Genomic DNA, 12,476 nt, shown 5'->3' with positions numbered 1-12,476 from the left:
CTAACCTAATTTATTTGGAATAAAATGTAAGTTGATCATTTTTATTTAAATTGTAGAGAAACTTAATATCAAACTGCTCTTATTATAAAGGTGAGGTTTCAATTTACTACTAATGAGTTGTTAATCATTGTTTTCTATTCCTGAGAATCATACGGACTTATTTTTTAACAATTTTAATGAATTTTATCGAAAATAAGACAATAAGAATAGTTTTAATGAATTTTATCGAAAATAAGACAATAAGAATAGTTTTTTGTTAGTTGTCACAGAATGTTCTATCACATTTGATGTGGTTTGGGTTATTCCATGCAAAATTAATTTAATTTAACAAAATTATAAGAATAAATTAATAATTGCACAATTTCAAAACGTAATTTTAGTTAGTAGAGTTAGTTATAAATTTTTAGTAATATAAAACCTTCCAGAACAGTTTTTATTGATTTTCTAGTAACATATATTATTTTTAAATTGTTTTTTAGATGAATTTTTATAGATATTTGGATAGTTTGTGTGTTTTTTTCTAACATGCATAAATTTTGTGTTTTCTTACTCATTTTGACAACAGTAATTGCCCCAAAATAATTATTTTACACAAATACTTGAAGATTGGGTACAATATATTTTTAAAATTTCAACAAATATTTTGATCATGGATTTCAGAGTCCTTTAAACTAATATCCACATATTAAAATAAAACTCTTTACTATATTAAACTCAATACATTTTTTGTTGATGAATCAAAATTCTTATTCAGTATAAATATTATAAATTTAAAAACACAGCTTCTGTGAATTTTCTAATAAGATATTATTCTTCAATTGTTTTTTCAGTGGTTCGTCTGTTTTTAGATTTAAATAGTATATTTGATTGATATTTGTATGATTGATATAAAATTATGTGTTTTTATACATTTTAATATTACTAATATCTGCAGATTAGGTACAATTTTTTTCAAATTTCAACATAAGTTTTGCCAATGGATTTCTAAGTACTTCAAATTAATGCCCACATATTAAAATCTAACTCTTTTTTATTAAATAATGAAAAACTTTAATTCAGCATGTATATTATACATTTGCATACACAACTTTGTCAATTGGCATTTGGATAATTGACCCAAAACATTTGTTTTACACAAATGCCTTTAAATTGGGTACAATCTTTTTTTTTGAAATTTCATCAAACGTTTTGTTAATGATTTCAAGGTACTTTACAGTAATGTTCACACACATTTTGCTTTTAATCTGTTTTTTGATGACTTTTCATAACTATTTAAATAGTTATGAAAAGTCATCAAAACCTTTGTTTTACACAAATCCCTTCAAATTGGGTTCAATATTTTTTTCAAATTTTAACAAACGTTTTGTTAATGGATTTTAAAGTAATATCTATAGTTAAATCAAACTCTTTTGTTAAATAATACTTTAACAAAGTATAAATATTATAAATTTGAAACCACAACTTCTATGAATTTTCTGGTAAAATAAATTTTATTTTTATTTATTTATTTATTTTTTTTTTTTCGATTAATTTTTATGGCTGTTTTGTGCCTTACTGGTGTAAGCAAGTTAAACCAATACAAATTTGCAAATTATTTCAAGTTGCAACATATCTTTTTCAAATTTCAACAGTACAATTAGTTTATGAAATTGAAGTACTCTAAATATGTTTTCACTTTATAACAGAAAATTAATTTTATAACACCGTGCGATCGACTGTTTGGTGTTCGAGCTTCATGTGGATTTATTGTATCGTCGAACAAAAAAAAGGAGTACCCAAGACAGAGTTTTTCTTTTTAACTTATAGCCGGTGTTTGTTTATGTGGTGTATAGCAACGTTTGACAGTAAAATAAAAGGCAAGGTTACAGTAAAACAGATCGGTCTCGAGTGTTGCACAAACTGGATTACGTTTCTAAAAGGGTCTTTCTGGTCCCATTTAATATTTAATGCTCGGAGAACACGAGAATCAATAAGATAAACTTCTGGTTAGTGTCGGTGAAATACTGCCACAGTTTTCTTTGTTGTCTTTGTTTTTTGTTGGCTCATTATACGCCATCGCTGATAATTTATTTATCGGGGTGATGATATTAAGTTGTAGCATAAAAAGTAGAACGTAACATCCACCTTATCCTGCAGGAAATTAAAATTTCCTCCATTAATTTTACGATAAGTGTTGGCAATTTCATACTACATATGGGTTTAATGGTTTAATAACACTATATCAATTTACTAACCCACATGGACTACTTTGATATAAAATCACTCTGAAGCCTGATTTATTCCCGTGCACTTTCCAAACGATAACACTAAACCGGGCCGAAATGCCGCTGGGAAAATATTGCAAATAATTTACTGTTCATCAACTGTAAAATTTTTCGTGGCCACCGAACTGTTTCCAAATCCGCAAACTCCTCCCGTCCCTGTTTGACACACTCATTTGAATCCATGGCGTTTGTGCCAGCGGGCCAAATCGAAGGTGGCAAAGGAAAGCGTCGGAACGTATCTAAAATTCAAATATCGCACGATCGATGATGCACCATCGGTGTTGATCCAGGTTTTGCAATTCAACTGAGGGCGCAATTTCCCGAACTAATTACAAGCAATTGACGAATTTACACGCAGTGGGAAAGGAAGGCCCCATTATTGAGTTGTAACGAGTTTTTTCCAAGTTAAATTGTTAGGTAGTTTTAAAACGCAATTGATTTGGTATTCAACGGTTGACTCAGCGTGTTTTGCGTTTGTTTGTACCACATGTTGACAATATTTACATGCAAACAATTTTGTGAAGGCGTTACCAATCAATTTTTTTGGTACACTGATGCACCGTGTTATGGTAAAGCGATTGTTAAAGGTTAAACGGATGCACCAGACAAGATGATTCAACTGCATATTGAATACTTAAATTAATTTGAAAAAATATGGATAAAGAAAACAACACTCTCATGAGATACTTTCACAAAGTTTCTGGTTACGATTTTTCCGTAATTTCAAATAGCCAAACTTCACAGTTGTTTTAAACATCAGTTTAGATATTGATAGCTTTTTTAAATTGCTCCTGAACTCTCTTTTAAAACCCATATATTCTCTCAAAAACAGTGTCCACCAAAACGTCTACCATTTATCTTTTCACCTTCATTCCGTCACACAATCTCGACGAACAAACACTGGCGTCGTAAAAGTTGCAGGCGCAACGAAGTTGTATGGTCTCGTTAAAAGGTTCGTTAACTTCTTAATCGGAAAGACGTCCGTGAATGCGTCCTTAACATTAAAAGCTTCGGTTTTTTTTTCTCTCGTGATGAATTGCAACCATTAAAGATTTTGCAAGAAAAACTGTAAGATTATAAAGTAGATTTTGTATGATATCTTTTCCAACGATAATTGTTATTTGTGTTTCAAACAGGAAATTAATTGGACTTTAAATTAATCTTTATCAATTAAAAGCTTCATGTTCCAACCTTATTTTATCATTTATGATGGGAGGAAAAGAAAGAAGTTGTCTAAAATTATTGCTGTTTATCAATTTCAAGCTTTATGTTCATATTCCAATGCTAAATCTAATTGGTTCTTGAAGGAGAAAAAGAATTGGATTTAAATTATTGATGTTCTTGATTCACAGCTTCTGGAACCCTAAAGAAAAGTAGGAAAATAATCGGATTCAGATCTGTTCTAAGTCTCATTTTTATGTCCCCAAAGAGGTAAACTCAAATTGTTATTTGTATTGATTCAAGCGTTATGTTTATATGCCAATAAAGAGTATTATATTCATATTCATAAAATAGGACAAGAAATTGAGCCAAATTATTGATATTTATTAACTCCTACTCCTATTTCGTGTTCACGTTCCGATCTTAGATGATACTTATCATAGAAGCAAAAAAGTAGGTTGATTAAAATTATTATTGTTTATCAGCTTCAAACTTTATGTTCATGTTATGTTATTTATTTTCGAAGTTAGAAATGTTTCTTGTTCTACAATGTTCCCCAGGTGTACCTGAGATGTCTGTTACGGTTAATATGCAAACTTAGCAGTTAGTTTATACACTAAACTGAATAATTGATAAACTAACTATTTAGATAAAAAATGTAATCATTACATGATACTAAATATCCTTTAGTACATGAAGTAACCATTTTACGTGAAATAATTACGATTCCGAAATACCTTAATAGCTAATAAACTATCCAGAGTACAGAATATTTTAGCATGTTTATAAACTAACCAAATATAATTCCCGGATAATTTCGCAATTTCATATTTCCTAATTATTTTACAGACATAAACCAAAATCGTTGGTAATTTTATCTTTCCTGTGAAAATAACCGCCGGTTAATCTGGTTCATGAATCATTCTACTTCGAACACATCTAACATTAACAGTTTTTCTCAGATGTTTCCTCGTTTTAAATCCGTCTTTCCACCTTCATAATCCGATATAGCTGCGGTTAGGAACGGGGACTCACCCCCAAACGGATGCAGCACCCGAGCCCGGAGTATCCCCACCGCTCCGGGCCAAAAAGGCGACTGCAGCGGATTCTGCGGCAGGGCGTACCGGAGCGGTGTCGTTGACCTGCCGCTTCTCCGTATTTCGCCCGTTGGTGCTCGCCGCGCCAATGACACTTTTTCAATTAGAACGGCTCCGTTGTTTATTAGCTGATCGCCGCGTACGCACCGATGGGTTTCAGTGCAAAACAGCGATCGTTCGTTTTCATCGAATTGACTTTTTCCACTTACGATTAACCATTCAAATTGTACGTCAGTTCCCTTCGTGAGGGTCTTCAATAATTCATCGGCCTTTATTAAACGAGTGCACTTGAGGAAAGCGGTCGAAAGGCAAGGCGAGGAGGAAGTTATATAACAGTCATATTCTTGGAGAGCCACGATCTCGAAAGTAAACTTAATTTCTTTCTTGTAACGATCGATATCAATCTTGGATATGTCAATTATGTTACTTGGGAGGTTGCGTGTACCAGTTGGGAAAAATTAATTCCCGCAGTTAAGATAAAGATCGAAACGCCCGTTTTGTATGTTTCGTTCAGTCGGTGACATTGTTTCTGGTAATTGATTTTAAAAGAGAGAAAGATATTAAATTAAGTGGACTGTTTTGGGCAACACTTAATTAACTAAACCATACAACAACACTTTCTTCACTCCTGATCTGTTGGAAAATGTCAAAAGGGATTGTGTAAATATGGGTTTTAAGCAAATGTTCCACAACAACTTAATTTCCGTCTTAAAAAATACAGTTAGTTAATTTACTGAGGAGAACTCCCCATCAAAATTGATGGCTACATGTTAAATTATTAATAATGTTTATATCACGGTTCGCAGAAGTTAATTTCCATATGGTTCTTAAGCGCGTATGTTTCTTTGACTGTTAGTCATTAAATTATGACAATAAAATGCAATATTAACGAATTTATGGCCGTAACTGCTGTGTACGTCGTTTAAAATGCGTTTTGTTCATATGCAAATCCAGTCAATATGGCGAATGAAAAAGAAACTAGCACTATTGTGAAATGCAGCTGTTAAGGAATTTGTCCTTTAATGTTCTTGTACACTGTTTTTATGAAATGCAAATTTATGTTAATTCCTAACTAAAATTTATGATTTAATGAAAGATAAACAACAACCTGGACAGATTCTCCACGATTTGATTTTTTAAGGGGATTACTACGTGGGGGGTGATAAAGTGCTAGCAATTATTCTTCCCTTACTTATTTTCAATTTAACATCTTCTCCCCTTGAAAATTAATTATTCTCCACTCTTCAGTTTCTTATAAATTTCCGTGGAAGAATCATCCTTACCGCTAACATAACTATGTTAATTACACAGTTTTAACAATACCATTAGGAAAATAATCCACGTAGAGGCAATAAATCCGCGTAAAAATCGCCGGTACAACCTTCGACGTGGTGAGCTAGTGCCATAAGAAATCAGCGAACAAGAGACAACTGTTATTGCCATAAAAAAGCCATAAATAAATGCACACCGAACGAATGACTTTTTTATTGCCAACAAATTATCCATCAGACTAAAAACCACTAAAAGTCAACCGATTCAGCCGATGAATGTGCTATAACAACATTTAAGATCATTGCAAACAGTCGTATATTCTATTTAACTTGCAATATATGCCAAAAGGAAAATGGCCATTGTGTCGGCTCTAATTAAAGAGGGCGTTGTTTGGAGTGTATATTGATCATTTTTATTTTATTTATTCGACAACTGTTTTGGTCATGTTATTGGAAGAAACATTTACTCACTTTAAAGTCACCAAGAACTATTTTAAGGACGTAAAATGTTAATTCTTCCGGTAAAAATTATAAAAGTTAAAAGAGGATATATATTATTAATATAACAACTGTTTTCTTTGTATTACTTACCCAAACATTCTCTTTAAGACCATCACTGTAGCTTTCAAAGGTACTGAAAAGGTAGTTTCTAACAAAGGTAAGGTTTTGATTATTTATAGTGCTTTTGCAACTAAAGAATGTTTTAGAAACAAACAGGTTCTGAACACTTTTCTGTAGAAACTATACAAATACAGAAGAGAAAATAATATTAAATCAACACAATGAAAACAGTGTTACTGGACCAAACACTATTTTTAAGATCTCCATTGAAAGTTTCAAAAATTCTATATGTTCTGACAAATATAGATAAATCAGTAACACAATGAGAACACTGCGACTAGACCATTAAGACAATCATTCTTCATTACAAAGATACTCATAAACCTATTTTTTTAACAAAAGTACAATAGCTTTGATTACTTAAAAGGATTTTGGGAACAAGATCCAATCGTTAAAAAATTATTTGTTTCTGTAGAAATTATAAAAATCAGTAACATAATGAGAACAGTGTTACTGAATCAACTGGACATACATGTTACTAAGAAATAAATATATTAAAAGCTACAATCAAATATTCAAAATTTTAATTAATTCTTTAGACACTATAAAAGCTAGAAAAGTTCAAGAATTCAATTATAATTATTGAGTTACCACATTAAGATAGTCATTGAAGAAATCAAAGTTAATAAAGCTATTTTCAAACAAAGATGAAGAAAATGATTAGATGTTATCGGAAAATCTACAAAGACGACAAGGTTTAGAACAAAAAGGTGAAAATATCACATCCACAAAGGATCAAATAAAGTTAATTGATCGACATCAGAAAATTAAATTTTAAAATGGGAGAGACAGAAGCTCCGAAAATTGAGTCACCCTAGTTTCGACAAACAATTACGTCGTTTCGAGTACTGTTTGATTTTGGTAATAAAACGTAATGAATTAATAGTTATTAGAACAAAATAACACACCCACATGATAATGGGATTATAAATGGGCGACACCCATGCGATCCCCAGACTTAAATAATATTTATTATTACCATTACGTACGTTAATTCAACGAACACATTTATCCTAATCAAAATAATCACAACAAACAAGGGAGACGTACCCTGCTAAATAAATCGATTAAATTTTAAAATTTGACCCCGTAAAGAAATAGTGGGGGAAGGGTTACAAACCAAATAAACATCTCTGATCCCATTAAAAAAAGTGATTTCTACATACGCGCACCCTTGAACTGAACTTGGTCCATTATTCACTGCCAGAAGTGAGGGCATTTGACAGGCAATAGGGGCAGAAGTGCGTTGCGGAAGGCGGTAATATGGGGGTGGTTATTATCCCGTTTTATGCGAACGTTACATTATTCATTTCCCTTCCGGTCATAATCGAATCCTTTATATGCTACGTTGCCGTGGTAAAAGTTCATTTAATTAGTTTTGCAGTGTTGCGCGTTAATGGGTGCATTTTAAAAGAGCCGTGAAACATCTGAGCGAATGGGTGGGTTTCACATTTACTCCAAGGATAAAATCGAATTCCATATCCCATATAAAATTTAAATAAAATAATGAAAGTTAAAACATTAAAATTTAAAAATTAATCACATATTTCCTAAATAATATATTAAAATTAAGTATTAAAATTTAATTTATAAAATTATTATTGATTATTTTGAAAGTAAAATTTAATTATTAAATAAAATTGAAAAAATTCTTATTATAATATATATACTATTGAATTATGAAAGTAAGAAAATAAAAATGGAAAAAGATATAAATAAATATATATGAAAAAAATAAAATTAAAATGGTTTTATAAATTAGCCAATAGATAGAATGGTTAATTTATTTATTAATATTTAGTATCAAATTTAAATAAAATTATAATTATTTTACAATTTACTTTAACAATATTATATACATTTGGCATTTTAAGGAATGATGTCACTCTTTTCTTCTTTAATTAACAATTATCACTTCCACGTTAACAATGTCCTGATTACGCCTCCAAGTGACTGTAATCCATTCTCAGCGACACAAACTGTGATCCCAAACTAGAATTGCCATTGTCCAACCTGTAATTTATATCTTATTGTTAGGAAGTGCATGTTCAAATATAAAATTGCTAAATTGTTATTGCCCATTGTTGTTGTTTTTATAATTCACACTTTCACTGATTTTATTTAAATTATTCGTGCAACAATACAAAACCGAAGCGACCAGCTCCAGTTTATAGTGCGTGAACTCGTTTAAAACATAAAAAAACTGGGGGGATGACCAATTGACCAACACCAACTGAATATTACGTCAGTCCAATAAATCACAATTTAAATAAATCATCTGATTATTTTTTTATGTGTAACATGAAACTGTTACGGCAGTTGGTTTTTGTGTTTTATTACTGTAATTGTAAGAATTTAAATTTTTCATAAATGTCCTCGGTGTCACGGTTCACGAAATTCACTCCAAATTATCAGGTGTTTTATTATGGTACTTTCATTTAAGATTGTAAAACACGACGTTTAATTAAATTTGTTTTACTTTTTTTTGTTTCAGGGTCACTTTCGGTTGGTTTTCTAGTGTTTCCGCGTGGTTTTTCTCGAATACAGTGATTTCACTAGTTCGTCAAACTGATGCATAAGAGGATTACGGTTTCCATTGAAGAGCCAACGTATCAACAAATTATGCCCCAATAGACTTGTAATGTGAGTATTCGAACATTCTCTATTGCTATCATTTTAATTATTATTAATTAACGCCCGTTTGTGCCTTTGTCCCGTTGGACAGCGAGAAATCGAAAACTTTTAATCTTGATTATGAAAAGCAATTTCTTATGCAATATGATTTATTTGTTATTGTTCCATTGTGTTTTAAAAAAACAGATAGACTATTAGCAATCTTGTAAATAATAGGATTTAATTGTTAATCTTAATACACATGCAAGATTGCAACATTATGTAAGTATAAAAACGGTTGGTTTATTATAATTTCTTTAAAAGCCGATTAGTTGGATTAATAGCAAATATCTTGCTTGCGTAAATGTTGCTTTATCTTAGGGGGAAAGCGGATAAATATTCACGTGGTTAATTAACAACCACATATATTTAATTTGTATAAGGATATACGACGTTAATTTAATGGGAAATTTTAATAAAGTGGATTAATTTAGTTCGCTCTGATTTCATTATGTCGAAATTAAACATAAACCTGAGTTTTTAATTAAAAATGATTAAATACTTATATTGTAATATCTACTTATATGTACAAGAGGTTTATTATTTTTATTTTTTTTATATAATTTATTGTGAAAATATAAACATTATATTCATTTTCAAAATTAATTTATTTTGTGATGATACTTCCAAGTTTAGACTCACGATTTAAGTTTATATTAATTGTATATTTTAATTATTTTGTAAAATATTAAAATCCACTTAATGTTCCATTATAATAATTATTATACAGATATTTTATTATTCAATTAATGTAATCATATAGAAATTTTTCACTCAACTGTATGTTTATATAAATATTAATTAATTAAATTTACATTTACTTTTTAAGTAACAAAATATTTTATTCATAAAATAAAATTCCATAAATAATATCAATTTATTCTGATGTATAATATATTTTATAAATAATATATTAATTTTTAATTTATATTAAATTTCAGTTTTGATTAAATTTATCAATAATAATGGAGTTTGTTTCGGAAAAATTCAACATTTTATATTTTAAATGAATTAATAATTTTCCAGATTATTTTGTAATATTATATATTAATAATTTTAAATGAAAATGTTATATTAAATATTAATTTTTTGTTATTTTTATGTAAATTTTTATTTATTATATATATTTAAATAAATTATTTTTTTTTTAATTTTTTAACAGCAGTTTAAAATTTTAAAAAATTAAATATAAATATTTTAAATAAAAAATACAGTAAATTTACCACGTTTTTATAGAAAACTTTAATTATCATCATCTGTATTAGGAAATGTAAATGTATCATGAATTTTATATCATTTTTTTATTTTTACACAAAAAATATATGTTTATTATTATTATTTTACACTATTATTATTTTTATAATTATTTTTTCAAAACTTATTGATATTAATTATTAGTAAGTCAAAGTACCAAAAATTTCTATTTTTGTGTTAATTCAAGTAAAATGTTTAATAAAATAAAATTTAACGTCAATAAAAAATATATTTTAAAATATTGCCTCGTATTTTCTGTTTTTATTACATATATTAATTGTTCTATAATAAATACACATATTTATTATTGAAATTTTGATTGAGCAATAAAATATTTATATTATTTTGAACAAATATTAAAATTAAATTAAATTAGCACTAATATTTCCAATTTAATTGATTATAATACGAAATAATAATCAAACAATAATTTTAGATAAAATTCGAAATAAAATAATAAAAATATACACGTACAATTATCTGCATAGATTCAACTTATTGCGAAACAGATAAATTAAATATTGTATAAACCAAGAAAATCAGTATTATTTTCTGATTATAATTAAGATAAGCCAAAATTGTATTTTAAAATGTTATATTTGTACAAACATACTCATTACAACTTATCTATGAGCTCAATTGCAGTGCAATTTACATTGTAACAACAACATTGCAAAACAAAATGCCAACGACATGGACGACCCGAAAATCTTTCATTTTCGCCGAACACGAACCGCATTAACCCGCAATTAAAAACTCGCGAGCAACTTCACTTTGCAATCGGATCGGTACTCCGTCGATCTAATTTCATTCGACCATTGAAGCGGACGATCGTGATGCAAGACATCAAACGATTTTCGAGCCAGTCATTACACGCCGTGTAGCTGACCGCTTTGATCTTCGACGATACACACGTACATTTTTTTTTTTTGTTTTTGTTATTTCGATATTCAGTTCCATCGCGACGGAATCTGATTGGAAGACAATAGATGCGCTCACGATAAATAATACTAGTGAGTGGCACCGAGCGAAATTCCAATCGGTTTCATTTTCGTACCGGACAAAAAAAATTGCATTAGGTGAACATTGAACTCGGCACGTTGACGTTTATCGAAGACGTTCATCTTGGTTGTTCGAAAATGTTTTTTATGGCTAAGACATCACTCATAATCATCTTATTTTTATTGGAGTTACCTCCAAAAGATGTCTTAACTCCTTTAAGTTTTGTCTATTTCTATGGTAGTTTCAAAGTTTAAAAGGAAATTCTAAAAAAAAACTTCAAGCATTGGTACATTGGTAACCGTAAAGGTTCTCTTAATGGATTAAATTCTTTCAGTATATGTTTCCAATACTTGAAATTCTTGCCCTAATCATATTTTAATTTGTCTTCTTCAAAATTTTTTAAATTGAATAAAAATTTGTCTCATATTTTCATTTTAATGTACCCATATGAATATTTTGTTTATTTTCTTCATGAAAATCAAATTTCTTTATTAAAAATCTTTTAATAAAAGCTTTAAGCTTCTCTTAATGGATTAAATTATTTCACTATTTCTTTGCAATACTTTAAATTAATGGTTAAAAGTTAAAAATAAACACATTTTCAAACTTCTACTCTACTCTGTGTTTTCTTAATAAAATTGGACTAAAAATACCCTTGTCTTAATCATGTTTTTTCAGAATCTTTTTAAATTGAGTAAAGATTTGTTTCAATTTTCATTTTGATTTAGCAATTTGAATAATTTTTTGTTATTTCTATTATGAAAAACCAAATTTTTTCTTAAAAATTCTCTTTAATGACTTTCTTTTCATATTCTTTTATGATGTATTTTGTGTCCAATATTTGAAATTAATAAATAAGATAAAAATAAACTCATTATTAAACTACTCAAAAATGTTATTATTAAAATTAGACCACAAATATCCCTCAATCCTTGTCTTAATCAAAAATTCCTTTCGGTATAAAAATAAAAGTATATAAAACGTCAAGTATTGACCTAAAAATATATTCTATAAATCGTATAAAGTTCTGAGAAGTTTATAATATGTGACCAATCAAATGAAATTGTAACTATTGATCGCTAAAGTTATATTTAGTAACAATCTCAATTAGATTTCCGTTTGACAAAAATCGC

General features: G+C 28.8%; 1 protein-coding gene across 6 annotated transcripts in view; it reads left to right on the top strand.

Moving 5' to 3' along the window:
• The window catches only part of LOC109604809 (SH3 and multiple ankyrin repeat domains protein 2), a 75,922-nt gene that overhangs the window by 29,434 nt on the left and 34,012 nt on the right, over positions 1 to 12,476 (top strand). For all 6 annotated transcript variants that reach the window (XM_049969379.1, XM_049969382.1, XM_049969380.1 and 3 more), the window contains exon 3: positions 8,909 to 9,057. The gene's annotated coding sequence lies outside the window, so the exon portion shown is untranslated. The remainder of the gene's footprint in view (positions 1 to 8,908; positions 9,058 to 12,476) is intronic.

The sequence above is a fragment of the Aethina tumida genome, chromosome 7 (genome assembly GCF_024364675.1).
Source record: "Aethina tumida isolate Nest 87 chromosome 7, icAetTumi1.1, whole genome shotgun sequence".
NCBI lineage: Eukaryota > Metazoa > Arthropoda > Insecta > Coleoptera > Nitidulidae > Aethina > Aethina tumida.
Note: the sequence above shows the minus strand (reverse complement) of the source record. Positions and strands in the feature narration are given on the sequence as shown.